General features: G+C 44.5%; 1 protein-coding gene across 2 annotated transcripts in view; it reads right to left on the bottom strand.

Annotated features, from left to right (window-relative positions):
* The window catches only part of LOC138300182 (deleted in malignant brain tumors 1 protein-like), a 618,063-nt gene that overhangs the window by 102,845 nt on the left and 498,782 nt on the right, over positions 1 to 16,436 (bottom strand). The window lies entirely within an intron of this gene.

Here is a 16,436-nt window from a genome sequence, read left to right as displayed (position 1 = left end):
TTGTTTCCACAACTCTCCCAAAACACAACGTGGACACATCACATTTTCCCAAAGAAAAAAGATCTTTTTTTTGCAAAGTGCCTGGCTGTGGATTTTGGCCTGTAGCTCAGCTGGAACCTAGGGAATCCTACGAAACCTGTGCATTTTTTAGAACTAGATACCTAGGGGAATCCAAGATGGGGTGACTTGTGGGGCTCTCACCAGGTTCTGTTACCCAGAATCCTTTGCCAACCTCAAAATTTGGCTAAAAAACAATTTTCCTTACATTTTGGTGACAGAAAGTTCTAGAATCTGAGAGGAGCCACAAATTTACTTCCATCCAGTGTTTCCCCAAGTCTCCCGATAAATATGGTACCTCACTTCTGTGGGCAGGCCCAGTGCTCGCGACAGGAAATGCCCCACAACACAACGTGGACACATCACATTTTCCCAAAGAAAACATAGCTGTTTTTTGCAACGTGTCTAGCTGTGGATTTTGGCCTCTAGCTCAGCCGGCACCTGAGGAAACCTACCAAACCTCTGCATTTTTTAAAAGTAGACACCTTTGGGAATCCAAGATGGGGTGACTTGAGGGGCTATCACCAGGTTCTGTTACCCAGAATCCTTTGCAAACCTTAACATTTGGCTAACAAAACACTTTTTCCTTACATTTCTGAGACAGAACGTTCTGGAATCTGAGAGGAACCACAAATTTCCTTCCACCCATTGCTCCCCCAAGTTTCCCTATAAAAATAGTACCTCACTTTTGTGGGTAGGCCTTGTGGCTGTGACAGGAAATGCCCCAATCCACAACATGGGCACATCACATTTTCCCAAAGAAAACAGAGCTGTTTTTTGCAAAGTGCTAGCTGTGGATTTTGGCCTCATGGGGCTCTCACCAGGTTCTGTTACCCAGAATCCTTTGCAAACCTCAAATTGTGGCTAAAAAAACACTTTTTCCTTATATTTTGGTGACAGAAAGTTCTGGAATCTGGGAGCAGCCACACATTTCCTTCCACCCAGCATTCCCCTAAGTCTCCCGATAAAAATGGTACCTCACTTGTCTGGGTAGGCCTTGTGGCCACGACAGGAAATGCCCAAAAACACAACGTGGACGCATCACATTTTCCCAAAGAAAACAAAGCTGTTTTTTTGCAAAGTGCCTAGCTGTGGATTTTGGCCACTAGCTCAGCCGGCACCAAGGGAAACCTACCAAACCTGTGCATTATTGAGAAGTAGACACCTAAGGGAAAGCATGATGGGGTGACTTGTGGAGCTCTCACCAGGTTATGTTACCCAGAATCCTTTGCAAACCTCAAAATGTAGATAAAAAAACACTTTTTCCTCATATTTCAATGACAGAAAGTTCTGGATTCTGAGAGGAGCCACAAATTTCCTTCCACCCAGCATTCCCCCACAACTCCCAATAAACATGGTAGCTCATTTGTGTGGGTAGACCTAGTGCCCTTGACAGGAAATACCCCAAAACACAACATGGACACATCACATTTTCCAAAAGAAAACAGAGCTGTTTTTTGCAAAGTGCCTAGCTGTGGATTTTGGCATCTAGCTCAGCCGGCACCTGAGGAAACCTACCAAACCTGTGCATTTTTAAATGTAGACACCTAGGGGAATCCAAGGTGGGGTGACTTGTGGGGCTCTCACCAGGTTCTGTTACCCAGAATCCTTTGCAAACCTCAAGATTTGGCAAAAAAACACTTTTCCTTACATTTCGGTGACAGAAAGTTCTGGAATCTGAGAGGAGCCACAAATTTCTTTCCACCCATTGCTCCCCCAAGTTTCCCTATAAAAATTGTACCTCACTTCTGTGGGTAGGCCTAGTGCTCGTGACAGGAAATGTCCCAAAACACAGCGTGGACACATCACATTTTCCCAATGAAAACAGAGCTGTTTTTTGCAAAGTGCCTAGCTGTGTATTTTGACCATTAGCTAATCCAGGACCTAGGGAAACCTACTAAACCTGTACATTTTTTAAACCTAGACGCATAGGGGAATCCAAGATGGGGTGACATGTGGGGCTCTCACCAGGTTCTGTTACCCAGAATCCTTTGCAAACCTCAAAATTTGGCAAAAAAAACACTTTTCCTTACATTTCGGTGACAGAAAGTTCTGGAATCTGAGAGGAGCCACAAATTTCCCTCCACCCATTGTTCCCACAAGTCTTCTTATAAAAATGGTACCTCTCTACTGTGGGAAGGCCAAGTGCTTGTGACAGGAAATGCCCCAAAACATAACATGGACACATCACATTTTCCCAAAGAAAACAGAGCTGTTTTTTGCAAAGTGCATAGCTCTGGATTTTGGCCTCTAGCTCAGCTGGCACCTAGGGAAACCTACAAAACCTGTGCATTTCTTAAAACTAGATACGTAGGGGAATCAAATCTGTGGTCACTAGTGGGGCTCTCACCAGGTTCTGATACCCAGAATCCTTTGCAAAGCTCAAAATGTGACTAAAAAACACTTTTACCTTACATTTCGGTGACAGAAAGTTCTGGAATCTGGGAGTAGCAACACATTTCCTTCCTCCCAGCATTCCCCTAAGTCTCCTGATAAAAATGGTACCTCACTTGTGTGGGTAGACCTATTGCCCGTGACAGGAAATACCCCAAAACACAACATAGACACATCACATTTTCCAAAAGAAAACAGAGCTATTTTTTTGCAGAGTGCCTAGCTGTGGATTTTGGCATCCAGGTCAGCCGGCACCTAAGGAAAACTCAAATTTCCCTCCACCCATCATTCCCCCAGGTGTCCTGATACAAATGGTACCTCACTTCTGTGGGTAGGCCAAGTGCTCGCAACAGGATATGTTCCAAAACACAACGTGGACACATCACATTTTCCCAAAGAAAAAAGAGCTGTTTTTTTGCAAAGTGCCTAGCTGTGGATTTTGGCCTGTAGCTCAGCTGGCACCTAGGGAATCCTACAAAACCTGTGCATTTTTGAGAACTAGACACCTAGGGGAATCCAAGATGGGGTCACTTGTGGGTCTCTCACCAGGTACTGTTACCCAGAATCCTTTGCAAACCTCAAACTTTGGCTAAAAAACACTTTTTCCTTACATTTTGGTGACAGAAAGTTCTGGAATCTGAGAGGAGCCACAAATTTCCCTCCACCCATTGTTTCCACAACTCTCCCAAAACACAACGTGGACACATCACATTTTCCCAAAGAAAAAAGATATTTTTTTTGCAAAGTGCCTGGCTGTGGATTTTGGCCTGTAGCTCAGCTGGAACCTAGGGAATCCTACGAAACCTGTGCATTTTTTAGAACTAGATACCTAGGGGAATCCAAGATGGGGTGTCTTGTGGGGCTCTCACCAGGTTCTGTTACCCAGAATCCTTTGCAAACCTCAAAATTTGGCTAAAAAACATTTTTCCTTACATTTTGGTGACAGAAAGTTCTAGAATCTGAGAGGAGCCACAAATTTCCTTCCATCCAGTGTTTCCCCAAGTCTCCCGATAAATATGGTACCTCACTTCTGTGGGCAGGCCCAGTGCTCGCGACAGGAAATGCCCCACAACACAACGTGGAAACATCACATTTTCCCAAAGAAAACATAGCTGTTTTTTGCAACGTGTCTAGCTGTGGATTTTGGCCTCTAGCTCAGCCGGCACCTGAGGAAACCTACCAAACCTCTGCATTTTTTAAAAGTAGACACCTTTGGGAATCCAAGATGGGGTGACTTGAGGGGCTATCACCAGGTTCTGTTACCCAGAATCCTTTGCAAACCTTAACATTTGGCTAACAAAACACTTTTTCCTTACATTTCTGAGACAGAAAGTTCTGGAATCTGAGAGGAACCACAAATTTCCTTCCACCCATTGCTCCCCCAAGTTTCCCTATAAAAATGGTACCTCACTTTTGTGGGTAGGCCTTGTGGCTGTGACAGGAAATGCCCCAAACCACAACATGGGCACATCACATTTTCCCAAAGAAAACAGAGCTGTTTTTTGCAAAGTGCTAGCTGTGGATTTTGGCCTCATGGGGCTCTCACCAGGTTCTGTTACCCAGAATCCTTTGCAAACCTCAAATTGTGGCTAAAAAAACACTTTTTCCTTATATTTGGTGACAGAAAGTTCTGGAATCTGGGAGCAGCCACACATTTCCTTCCACCCAGCATTCCCCTAAGTCTCCCGATAAAAATGGTACCTCACTTGTCTGGGTAGGCCTTGTGGCCACGACAGGAAATGCCCAAAAACACAACGTGGACGCATCACATTTTCCCAAAGAAAACAAAGCTGTTTTTTTGCAAAGTGCCTAGCTGTGGATTTTGGCCTCTAGCTCAGCCGGCACCAAGGGAAACCTACCAAACCTGTGCATTATTGAGAAGTAGACACCTAAGGGAAAGCATGATGGGGTGACTTGTGGAGCTCTCACCAGGTTATGTTACCCAGAATCCTTTGCAAACCTCAAAATGTAGATAAAAAAACACTTTTTCCTCATATTTCAATGACAGAAAGTTCTGGATTCTGAGAGGAGCCACAAATTTCCTTCCACCCAGCATTCCCCAACAACTCCCAATAAACATGGTAGCTCATTTGTGTGGGTAGACCTAGTGCCCTTGACAGGAAATACCCCAAAACACAACATGGACACATCACATTTTCCAAAAGAAAACAGAGCTGTTTTTTGCAAAGTGCCTAACTGTGGATTTTGGCATCTAGCTCAGGCGGCACCTGAGGAAACCTACCAAACCTGTAGATTTTTAAATGTAGACACCTAGGGGAATCCAAGGTGGGGTGACTTGTGGGGCTCTCACCAGGTTCTGTTACCCAGAATCCTTTGCAAACCTCAAGATTTGGCAAAAAAACACTTTTCCTTACATTTCGGTGACAGAAAGTTCTGGAATCTGAGAGGAGCCACAAATTTCTTTCCACCCATTGCTCCCCCAAGTTTCCCTATAAAAATGGTACCTCACTTCCGTGGGTAGGCCTAGTGCTCGTGACAGGAAATGCCCCAAAACACAGCGTGGACACCTCACATTTTCCCAATGAAAACAGAGCTGTTTTTTGCCAAGTGACTAGCTGTGTATTTTGACCATTAGCTTATCCAGGACCTAGGGAAACATACTAAACCTGTACATTTTTTAAACCTAGACGCATAGGGGAATCCAAGATGGGGTGACTTGTGGGGCTCTCACCAGGTTCTGTTACCCAGAATCCTTTGCAAACCTCAAAATTTGGCAAAAAAAACACTTTTCCTTATATTTCGGTGACAGAAAGTTCTGGAATCTGAGAGGAGCCACAAATTTCCCTCCACCCATTGTTCCCACAAGTCTTCTTATAAAAATGGTACCTCTCTACTGTGGGAAGGCCAAGTGCTTGTGACAGGAAATGCCCCAAAACATAACATGGACACATCACATTTTCCCAAAGAAAACAGCTGTTTTTTGCAAAGTGCATAGCTCTGGATTTTGGCCTCTAGCTCAGCTGGCACCTAGGGAAACCTACCAAACCTGTACATTTCTTAAAACTAGATACGTAGGGGAATCAAATCTGTGGTCACTAGTGGGGCTCTCACCAGGTTCTGATACCCAGAATCCTTTGCAAATCTCAAAATGTGACTAAAAAACACTTTTACCTTACATTTCGGTGACAGAAAGTTCTGGAATCTGGGAGTAGCAACACATTTCCTTCCACCCAGCATTCCCCTAAGTCTCCTGATAAAAATGGTACCTCACTTGTGTGGGTAGACCTATTGCCCGTGACAGGAAATACCCCAAAACACAACATAGACACATCATATTTTCCAAAAGAAAACAGAGCTGTTTTTTTGCAGAGTGCCTAGCTGTGGATTTTGGCATCCAGGTCAGCCGGCACCTGAGGAAAACTCAAATTTACCTCCACCCATCATTCCCCCAGGTGTCCTGATACAAATGGTACCTCACTTCTGTGGGTAGGCCAAGTGCTCGCAACAGGATATGTTCCAAAACACAACGTGGACACATCACATTTTCCCAAAGAAAAAAGAGCTGTTTTTTTGCAAAGTGCCTAGCTGTGGATTTTGGCCTGTAGCTCAGCTGGCACCTAGGGAATCCTACAAAACCTGTGCATTTTTTAGAACTAGACACCTAGGGGAATCCAAGATGGGGTCACTTGTGGGTCTCTCACCAGGTACTGTTACCCAGAATCCTTTGCAAACCTCAAACTTTGGCTAAAAAACACTTTTTCCTTACATTTCGGTGACAGAAAGTTCTGGAATCCGAGAGGAGCCACAAATTTCCCTCCACCCATTGTTTCCACAACTCTCCCAAAACACAACGTGGACACATCACATTTTCCCAAAGAAAAAAGATCTTTTTTTTGCAAAGTGCCTGGCTGTGGATTTTGGCCTGTAGCTCAGCTGGAACCTAGGGAATCCTACGAAACCTGTGCATTTTTTAGAACTAGATACCTAGGGGAATCCAAGATGGGGTGACTTGTGGGGCTCTCACCAGGTTCTGTTACCCAGATTCCTTTGCCAACCTCAAAATTTGGCTAAAAAACAATTTTCCTTACATTTTGGTGACAGAAAGTTCTAGAATCTGAGAGGAGCCACAAATTTACTTCCATCCAGTGTTTCCCCAAGTCTCCCGATAAATATGGTACCTCACTTCTGTGGGCAGGCCCAGTGCTCGCGACAGGAAATGCCCCACAACACAACGTGGACACATCACATTTTCCCAAAGAAAACATAGCTGTTTTTTGCAACGTGTCTAGCTGTGGATTTTGGCCTCTAGCTCAGCCGGCACCTGAGGAAACCTACCAAACCTCTGCATTTTTTAAAAGTAGACACCTTTGGGAATCCAAGATGGGGTGACTTGAGGGGCTATCACCAGGTTCTGTTACCCAGAATCCTTTGCAAACCTTAACATTTGGCTAACAAAACACTTTTTCCTTACATTTCTGAGACAGAACGTTCTGGAATCTGAGAGGAACCACAAATTTCCTTCCACCCATTGCTCCCCCAAGTTTCCCTATAAAAATGGTACCTCACTTTTGTGGGTAGGCCTTGTGGCTGTGACAGGAAATGCCCCAATCCACAACATGGGCACATCACATTTTCCCAAAGAAAACAGAGCTGTTTTTTGCAAAGTGCTAGCTGTGGATTTTGGCCTCATGGGGCTCTCACCAGGTTCTGTTACCCAGAATCCTTTGCAAACCTCAAATTGTGGCTAAAAAAACACTTTTTCCTTATATTTTGGTGACAGAAAGTTCTGGAATCTGGGAGCAGCCACACATTTCCTTCCACCCAGCATTCCCCTAAGTCTCCCGATAAAAATGGTACCTCACTTGTCTGGGTAGGCCTTGTGGCCAGACAGGAAATGCCCAAAAACACAACGTGGACGCATCACATTTTCCCAAAGAAAACAAAGCTGTTTTTTTGCAAAGTGCCTAGCTGTGGATTTTGGCCACTAGCTCAGCCGGCACCAAGGGAAACCTACCAAACCTGTGCATTATTGAGAAGTAGACACCTAAGGGAAAGCATGATGGGGTGACTTGTGGAGCTCTCACCAGGTTATGTTACCCAGAATCCTTTGCAAACCTCAAAATGTAGATAAAAAAACACTTTTTCCTCATATTTCAATGACAGAAAGTTCTGGATTCTGAGAGGAGCCACAAATTTCCTTCCACCCAGCATTCCCCCACAACTCCCAATAAACATGGTAGCTCATTTGTGTGGGTAGACCTAGTGCCCTTGACAGGAAATACCCCAAAACACAACATGGACACATCACATTTTCCAAAAGAAAACAGAGCTGTTTTTTGCAAAGTGCCTAGCTGTGGATTTTGGCATCTAGCTCAGCCGGCACCTGAGGAAACCTACCAAACCTGTGCATTTTTAAATGTAGACACCTAGGGGAATCCAAGGTGGGGTGACTTGTGGGGCTCTCACCAGGTTCTGTTACCCAGAATCCTTTGCAAACCTCAAGATTTGGCAAAAAAACACTTTTCCTTACATTTCGGTGACAGAAAGTTCTGGAATCTGAGAGGAGCCACAAATTTCTTTCCACCCGTTGCTCCCCCAAGTTTCCCTATAAAAATTGTACCTCACTTCTGTGGGTAGGCCTAGTGCTCGTGACAGGAAATGTCCCAAAACACAGCGTGGACACATCACATTTTCCCAATGAAAACAGAGCTGTTTTTTGCAAAGTGCCTAGCTGTGTATTTTGACCATTAGCTAATCCAGGACCTAGGGAAACCTACTAAACCTGTACATTTTTTAAACCTAGACGCATAGGGGAATCCAAGATGGGGTGACATGTGGGGCTCTCACCAGGTTCTGTTACCCAGAATCCTTTGCAAACCTCAAAATTTGGCAAAAAAAACACTTTTCCTTACATTTCGGTGACAGAAAGTTCTGGAATCTGAGAGGAGCCACAAATTTCCCTCCACCCATTGTTCCCACAAGTCTTCTTATAAAAATGGTACCTCTCTACTGTGGGAAGGCCAAGTGCTTGTGACAGGAAATGCCACAAAACATAACATGGACACATCACCTTTTCCCAAAGAAAACAGAGCTGTTTTTTGCAAAGTGCATAGCTCTGGATTTTGGCCTCTAGCTCAGCTGGCACCTAGGGAAACCTACCAAACCTGTGCATTTCTTAAAACTAGATACGTAGGGGAATCAAATCTGTGGTCACTAGTGGGGCTCTCACCAGGTTCTGATACCCAGAATCCTTTGCAAAGCTCAAAATGTGACTAAAAAACACTTTTACCTTACATTTCGGTGACAGAAAGTTCTGGAATCTGGGAGTAGCAACACATTTCCTTCCTCCCAGCATTCCCCTAAGTCTCCTGATAAAAATGGTACCTCACTTGTGTGGGTAGACCTATTGCCCGTGACAGGAAATACCCCAAAACACAACATAGACACATCACATTTTCCAAAAGAAAACAGAGCTATTTTTTTGCAGAGTGCCTAGCTGTGGATTTTGGCATCCAGGTCAGCCGGCACCTAAGGAAAACTCAAATTTCCCTCCACCCATCATTCCCCCAGGTGTCCTGATACAAATGGTACCTCACTTCTGTGGGTAGGCCAAGTGCTCGCAACAGGATATGTTCCAAAACACAACGTGGACACATCACATTTTCCCAAAGAAAAAAGAGCTGTTTTTTTGCAAAGTGCCTAGCTGTGGATTTTGGCCTGTAGCTCAGCTGGCACCTAGGGAATCCTACAAAACCTGTGCATTTTTGAGAACTAGACACCTAGGGGAATCCAAGATGGGGTCACTTGTGGGTCTCTCACCAGGTACTGTTACCCAGAATCCTTTGCAAACCTCAAACTTTGGCTAAAAAACACTTTTTCCTTACATTTCGGTGACAGAAAGTTCTGGAATCTGAGAGGAGCCACAAATTTCCCTCCACCCATTGTTTCCACAACTCTCCCAAAACACAACGTGGACACATCACATTTTCCCAAAGAAAAAAGATCTTTTTTTTGCAAAGTGCCTGGCTGTGGATTTTGGCCTGTAGCTCAGCTGGAACCTAGGGAATCCTACGAAACCTGTGCATTTTTTAGAACTAGATACCTAGGGGAATCCAAGATGGGGTGTCTTGTGGGGCTCTCACCAGGTTCTGTTACCCAGAATCCTTTGCAAACCTCAAAATTTGGCTAAAAAACATTTTTCCTTACATTTTGGTGACAGAAAGTTCTAGAATCTGAGAGGAGCCACAAATTTCCTTCCATCCAGTGTTTCCCCAAGTCTCCCGATAAATATGGTACCTCACTTCTGTGGGCAGGCCCAGTGCTCGCGACAGGAAATGCCCCACAACACAACGTGGAAACATCACATTTTCCCAAAGAAAACATAGCTGTTTTTTGCAACGTGTCTAGCTGTGGATTTTGGCCTCTAGCTCAGCCGGCACCTGAGGAAACCTACCAAACCTCTGCATTTTTTAAAAGTAGACACCTTTGGGAATCCAAGATGGGGTGACTTGAAGGGCTATCACCAGGTTCTGTTACCCAGAATCCTTTGCAAACCTTAACATTTGGCTAACAAAACACTTTTTCCTTACATTTCTGAGACAGAAAGTTCTGGAATCTGAGAGGAACCACAAATTTCCTTCCACCCATTGCTCCCCCAAGTTTCCCTATAAAAATGGTACCTCACTTTTGTGGGTAGGCCTTGTGGCTGTGACAGGAAATGCCCCAAACCACAACATGGGCACATCACATTTTCCCAAAGAAAACAGAGCTGTTTTTTGCAAAGTGCTAGCTGTGGATTTTGGCCTCATGGGGCTCTCACCAAGTTCTGTTACCCAGAATCCTTTGCAAACCTCAATTTGTGGCTAAAAAACACTTTTTCCTTATATTTTGGTGACAGAAAGTTCTGGAATCTGGGAGCAGCCACACATTTCCTTCCACCCTGCATTCCCCTAAGTCTCCCGATAAAAATGGTACCTCACTTGTCTGGGTAGGCCTTGTGGCCACGACAGGAAATGCCCAAAAACACAACGTGGACGCATCACATTTTCCCAAAGAAAACAAAGCTGTTTTTTTGCAAAATGCCTAGCTGTGGATTTTGGCCTCTAGCTCAGCCGGCACCAAGGGAAACCTACCAAACCTGTGCATTATTGAGAAGTAGACACCTAAGGGAAAGCATGATGGGGTGACTTGTGGAGCTCTCACCAGGTTATGTTACCCAGAATCCTTTGCAAACCTCAAAATGTGGATACAAAAACACTTTTTCCTCATATTTCAATGACAGAAAGTTCTGGATTCTGAGAGGAGCCACAAATTTCCTTCCACCCAGCATTCCCCCACAACTCCCAATAAACATGGTAGCTCATTTGTGTGGGTAGACCTAGTGCCCTTGACAGGAAATACCCCAAAACACAACATGGACACATCACATTTTCCAAAAGAAAACAGAGCTGTTTTTTGCAAAGTGCCTAGCTGTGGATTTTGGCATCTAGCTCAGCCGGCACCTGAGGAAACCTACCAAACCTGTGCATTTTTAAATGTAGACACCTAGGGGAATCCAAGGTGGGGTGACTTGTGGGGCTCTCACCAGGTTCTGTTACCCAGAATCCTTTGCAAACCTCAAGATTTGGCAAGAAAACACTTTTCTTTACATTTCGGTGACAGAAAGTTCTTGAATCTGAGAGGAGCCACAAATTACTTTCCACCCATTGCTCCCCCAAGTTTCCCTATAAAAATGGTACCTCACTTCTGTGGGTAGGCCTAGTGCTTGTGACAGGAAATGCCCCAAAACACAGCGTGGACACATCACATTTTCCCAATGAAAACAGAGCTGTTTTTTGCAAAGTGCCTAGCTGTGTATTTTGACCATTAGCTTATCCAGGACCTAGGGAAACCTACTAAACCTGTACAATTTTTCATCCTAGACGCATAGGGGAATCCAAGATGGGGTGACTTGTGGGGCTCTCACCAGGTTCTGTTACCCAGAATCCTTTGCAAACCTCAAAATTTGCAAAAAAAAACACTTTTCCTTACATTTCAGTGACAGAAAGTTCTGGAATCTGAGAGGAGCCACAAATTTCCCTCCACCCATTGTTCCCACAAGTCTTCTTATAAAAATGGTACCTCTCTACTGTGGGAAGGCCAAGTGCTTGTGACAGGAAATGCCCCAAAACATAACATGGACACATCACATTTTCCCAAAGAAAACAGAGCTGTTTTTTGCAAAGTGCATAGCTCTGGATTTTGGCCTCTAGCTCAGCTGGCACCTAGGGAAACCTACCAAACCTGTGCATTTCTTAAAACTAGATACGTAGGGGAATCAAATCTGTGGTCACTAGTGGGGCTCTCACCAGGTTCTGATACCCAGAATCCTTTGCAAAGCTCAAAATGTGACTAAAAAACACTTTTACCTTACATTTCGGTGACAGAAAGTTCTGGAATCTGGGAGTAGCAACACATTTCCTTCCACCCAGCATTCCCCTAAGTCTCCTGATAAAAATGGTACCTCACTTGTGTGGGTAGACCTATTGCCCGTGACAGGAAATACCCCAAAACACAACATAGACACATCACATTTTCCAAAAGAAAACAGAGCTGTTTTTTTGCAGAGTGCCTAGCTGTGGATTTTGGCATCCAGGTCAGCCGGCACCTGAGGAAAACTCAAATTTCCCTCCACCCATCATTCCCCCAGGTGTCCTGATACAAATGGTACCTCACTTCTGTGGGTAGGCCAAGTGCTCGCAACAGGATATGTTCCAAAACACAACGTGGACACATCACATTTTCCCAAAGAAAAAAGAGCTGTTTTTTTGCAAAGTGCCTAGCTGTGGATTTTGGCCTGTAGCTCAGCTGGCACCTAGGGAATCCTACAAAACCTGTGCATTTTTGAGAACTAGACACCTAGGGGAATCCAAGATGGGGTCACTTGTGGGTCTCTCACCAGGTACTGTTACCCAGAATCCTTTGCAAACCTCAAACTTTGGCTAAAAAACACTTTTTCCTTACATTTCGGTGACAGAAAGTTCTGGAATCTGAGAGGAGCCACAAATTTCCCTCCACCCATTGTTTCCACAACTCTCCCAAAACACAACGTGGACACATCACATTTTCCCAAAGAAAAAAGATCTTTTTTTTGCAAAGTGCCTGGCTGTGGATTTTGGCCTGTAGCTCAGCTGGAACCTAGGGAATCCTACGAAACCTGTGCATTTTTTAGAACTAGATACCTAGGGGAATCCAAGATGGGGTGACTTGTGGGGCTCTCACCAGGTTCTGTTACCCAGAATCCTTTGCCAACCTCAAAATTTGGCTAAAAAACAATTTTCCTTACATTTTGGTGACAGAAAGTTCTAGAATCTGAGAGGAGCCACAATTTCCTTCCATCCAGTGTTTCCCCAAGTCTCCCGATAAATATGGTACCTCACTTCTGTGGGCAGGCCCAGTGCTCGCGACAGGAAATGCCCCACAACACAACGTGGACACATCACATTTTCCCAAAGAAAACATAGCTGTTTTTTGCAACGTGTCTGGCTGTGGATTTTGGCCTCTAGCTCAGCCGGCACCTGAGGAAACCTACCAAACCTCTGCATTTTTTAAAAGTAGACACCTTTGGGAATCCAAGATGGGGTGACTTGAGGGGCTATCACCAGGTTCTGTTACCGAGAATCCCTTGCAAACCTTAACATTTGGCTAACAAAACACTTTTTCCTTACATTTCTGAGACAGAACGTTCTGGAATCTGAGAGGAACCACAAATTTCCTTCCACCCATTGCTCCCCCAAGTTTCCCTATAAAAATGGTACCTCACTTTTGTGGGTAGGCCTTGTGGCTGTGACAGGAAATGCCCCAAACCACAACATGGGCACATCACATTTTCCCAAAGAAAACAGAGCTGTTTTTTGCAAAGTGCTAGCTGTGGATTTTGGCCTCATGGGGCTCTCACCAGGTTCTGTTACACAGAATCCTTTGCAAACCTCAAATTGTGGCTAAAAAAACACTTTTTCCTTATATTTTGGTGACAGAAAGTTCTGGAATCTGGGAGCAGCCACACATTTCCTTCCATCCAGCATTCCCCTAAGACTCCCGATAAAAATGGTACCTCACTTGTCTGGGTAGGCCTTGTGGCCACGACAGGAAATGCCCAAAAACACAACGTGGACGCATCACATTTTCCCAAAGAAAACAAAGCTGTTTTTTTGCAAAGTGCCTAGCTGTGGATTTTGGCCTCTAGATCAGCCGGCACCAAGGGAAACCTACCAAACCTGTGCATTATTGAGAAGTAGACACCTAAGGGAAAGCATGATGGGGTGACTTGTGGAGCTCTCACCAGGTTATGTTACCCAGAATCCTTTGCAAACCTCAAAATGTAGATAAAAAAACACTTTTTCCTCATATTTCAATGACAGAAAGTTCTGGATTCTGAGAGGAGCCACAAATTTCCTTCCACCCAGCATTCCCCCACAACTCCCAATAAACATGGTAGCTCATTTGTGTGGGTAGACCTAGTGCCCTTGACAGGAAATACCCCAAAACACAACATGGACACATCACATTTTCCAAAAGAAAACAGAGCTGTTTTTTGCAAAGTGCCTAGCTGTGGATTTTGGCATCTAGCTCAGCCGGCACCTGAGGAAACCTACCAAACCTGTGCATTTTTAAATGTAGACACCTAGGGGAATCCAAGGTGGGGTGACTTGTGGGGCTCTCACCAGGTTCTGTTACCCAGAATCCTTTGCAAACCTCAAGATTTGGCAAGAAAACACTTTTCTTTACATTTCGGTGACAGAAAGTTCTGGAATCTGAGAGGAGCCACAAATTTCTTTCCACCCATTGCTCCCCCAAGTTTCCCTATAAAAATTGTACTTCACTTCTGTGGGTAGGCCTAGTGCTCGTGACAGGAAATGCCCCAAAACACAGCGTGGACACATCACATTTTCCCAATGAAAACAGAGCTGTTTTTTGCAAAGTGCCTAGCTGTGTATTTTGACCATTAGCTTATCCAGGACCTAGGGAAACCTACTAAACCTGTACATTTTTTAAACCTAGACGCATAGGGGAATCCAAGATGGGGTGACTTGTGGGGCTCTCACCAGGTTCTGTTACCCAGAATCCTTTGCAAACCTCAAAATTTGCAAAAAAAAACACTTTTCCTTACATTTCAGTGACAGAAAGTTCTGGAATCTGAGAGGAGCCACAAATTTCCCTCCACCCATTGTTCCCACAAGTCTTCTTATAAAAATGGTACCTCTCTACTGTGGGAAGGCCAAGTGCTTGTGACAGGAAATGCCACAAAACATAACATGGACACATCACATTTTCCCAAAGAAAACAGAGCTGTTTTTTGCAAAGTGCATAGCTCTGGATTTTGGCCTCTAGCTCAGCTGGCACCTAGGGAAACCTACCAAACCTGTGCATTTCTTAAAACTAGATACGTAGGGGAATCAAATCTGTGGTCACTAGTGGGGCTCTCACCAGGTTCTGATACCCAGAATCCTTTGCAAAGCTCAAAATGTGACTAAAAAACACTTTTACCTTACATTTCGGTGACAGAAAGTTCTGGAATCTGGGAGTAGCAACACATTTCCTTCCACCCAGCATTCCCCTAAGTCTCCTGATAAAAATGGTACCTCACTTGTGTGGGTAGACCTATTGCCCGTGACAGGAAATACCCCAAAACACAACATAGACACATCACATTTTCCAAAAGAAAACAGAGCTGTTTTTTTGCAGAGTGCCTAGCTGTGGATTTTGGCATCCAGGTCAGCCGGCACCTGAGGAAAACTCAAATTTCCCTCCACCCATCATTCCCCCAGGTGTCCTGATACAAATGGTACCTCACTTCTGTGGGTAGGCCAAGTGCTCGCAACAGGATATGTTCCAAAACACAACGTGGACACATCACATTTTCCCAAAGAAAAAAGAGCTGTTTTTTTGCAAAGTGCCTAGCTGTGGATTTTGGCCTGTAGGTCAGCTGGCACCTAGGGAATCCTACAAAACCTGTGCATTTTTGAGAACTAGACACCTAGGGGAATCCAAGATGGGGTCACTTGTGGGTCTCTCACCAGGTACTGTTACCCAGAATCCTTTGCAAACCTCAAACTTTGGCTAAAAAACACTTTTTCCTTACATTTCGGTGACATAAAGTTCTGGAATCTGAGAGGAGCCACAAATTTCCCTCCACCCATTGTTTCCACAACTCTCCCAAAACACAACGTGGACACATCACATTTTCCCAAAGAAAAAAGATCTTTTTTTTGCAAAGTGCCTGGCTGTGGATTTTGGCCTGTAGCTCAGCTGGAACCTTGGGAATCCTACGAAACCTGTGCATTTTTTAGAACTAGATACCTAGGGGAATCCAAGATGGGGTGACTTGTGGGGCTCTCACCAGGTTCTGTTACCCAGAATCCTTTGCAAACCTCAAAATTTGGCTAAAAAACATTTTTCCTTACATTTTGGTGACAGAAAGTTCTAGAATCTGAGAGGAGCCACAAATTTCCTTCCATCCAGTGTTTCCCCAAGTCTCCCGATAAATATGGTACCTCACTTCTGTGGGCAGGCCCAGTGCTCGCGACAGGAAATGCCCCACAACACAACGTGGACACTTCACATTTTCCCAAAGAAAACATAGCTGTTTTTTGCAACGTGTCTAGCTGTGGATTTTGGCCTCTAGCTCAGCCGGCACCTGAGGAAACCTACCAAACCTCTGCATTTTTTAAAAGTAGACACCTTTGGGAATCCAAGATGGGGTGACTTGAGGGGCTATCACCAGGTTCTGTTACCCAGAATCCTTTGCAAACCTTAACATTTGGCTAACAAAACACTTTTTCCTTACATTTCTGAGACAGAAAGTTCTGGAATCTGAGAGGAACCACAAATTTCCTTCCACCCATTGCTCCCCCAAGTTTCCCTATAAAAATGGTACCTCACTTTTGTGGGTAGGCCTTGTGGCTGTGACAGGAAATGCCCCAAACCACAACATGGGCACATCACATTTTCCCAAAGAAAACAGAGCTGTTTTTTGCAAAGTGCTA

Source organism: Pleurodeles waltl, chromosome 6, assembly GCF_031143425.1.
Source record: "Pleurodeles waltl isolate 20211129_DDA chromosome 6, aPleWal1.hap1.20221129, whole genome shotgun sequence".
NCBI classification, from domain to species: domain Eukaryota; kingdom Metazoa; phylum Chordata; class Amphibia; order Caudata; family Salamandridae; genus Pleurodeles; species Pleurodeles waltl.
The sequence above is the reverse complement of the archived record's forward strand: the minus strand, read 5'-3'. Positions and strand labels throughout refer to the sequence as shown.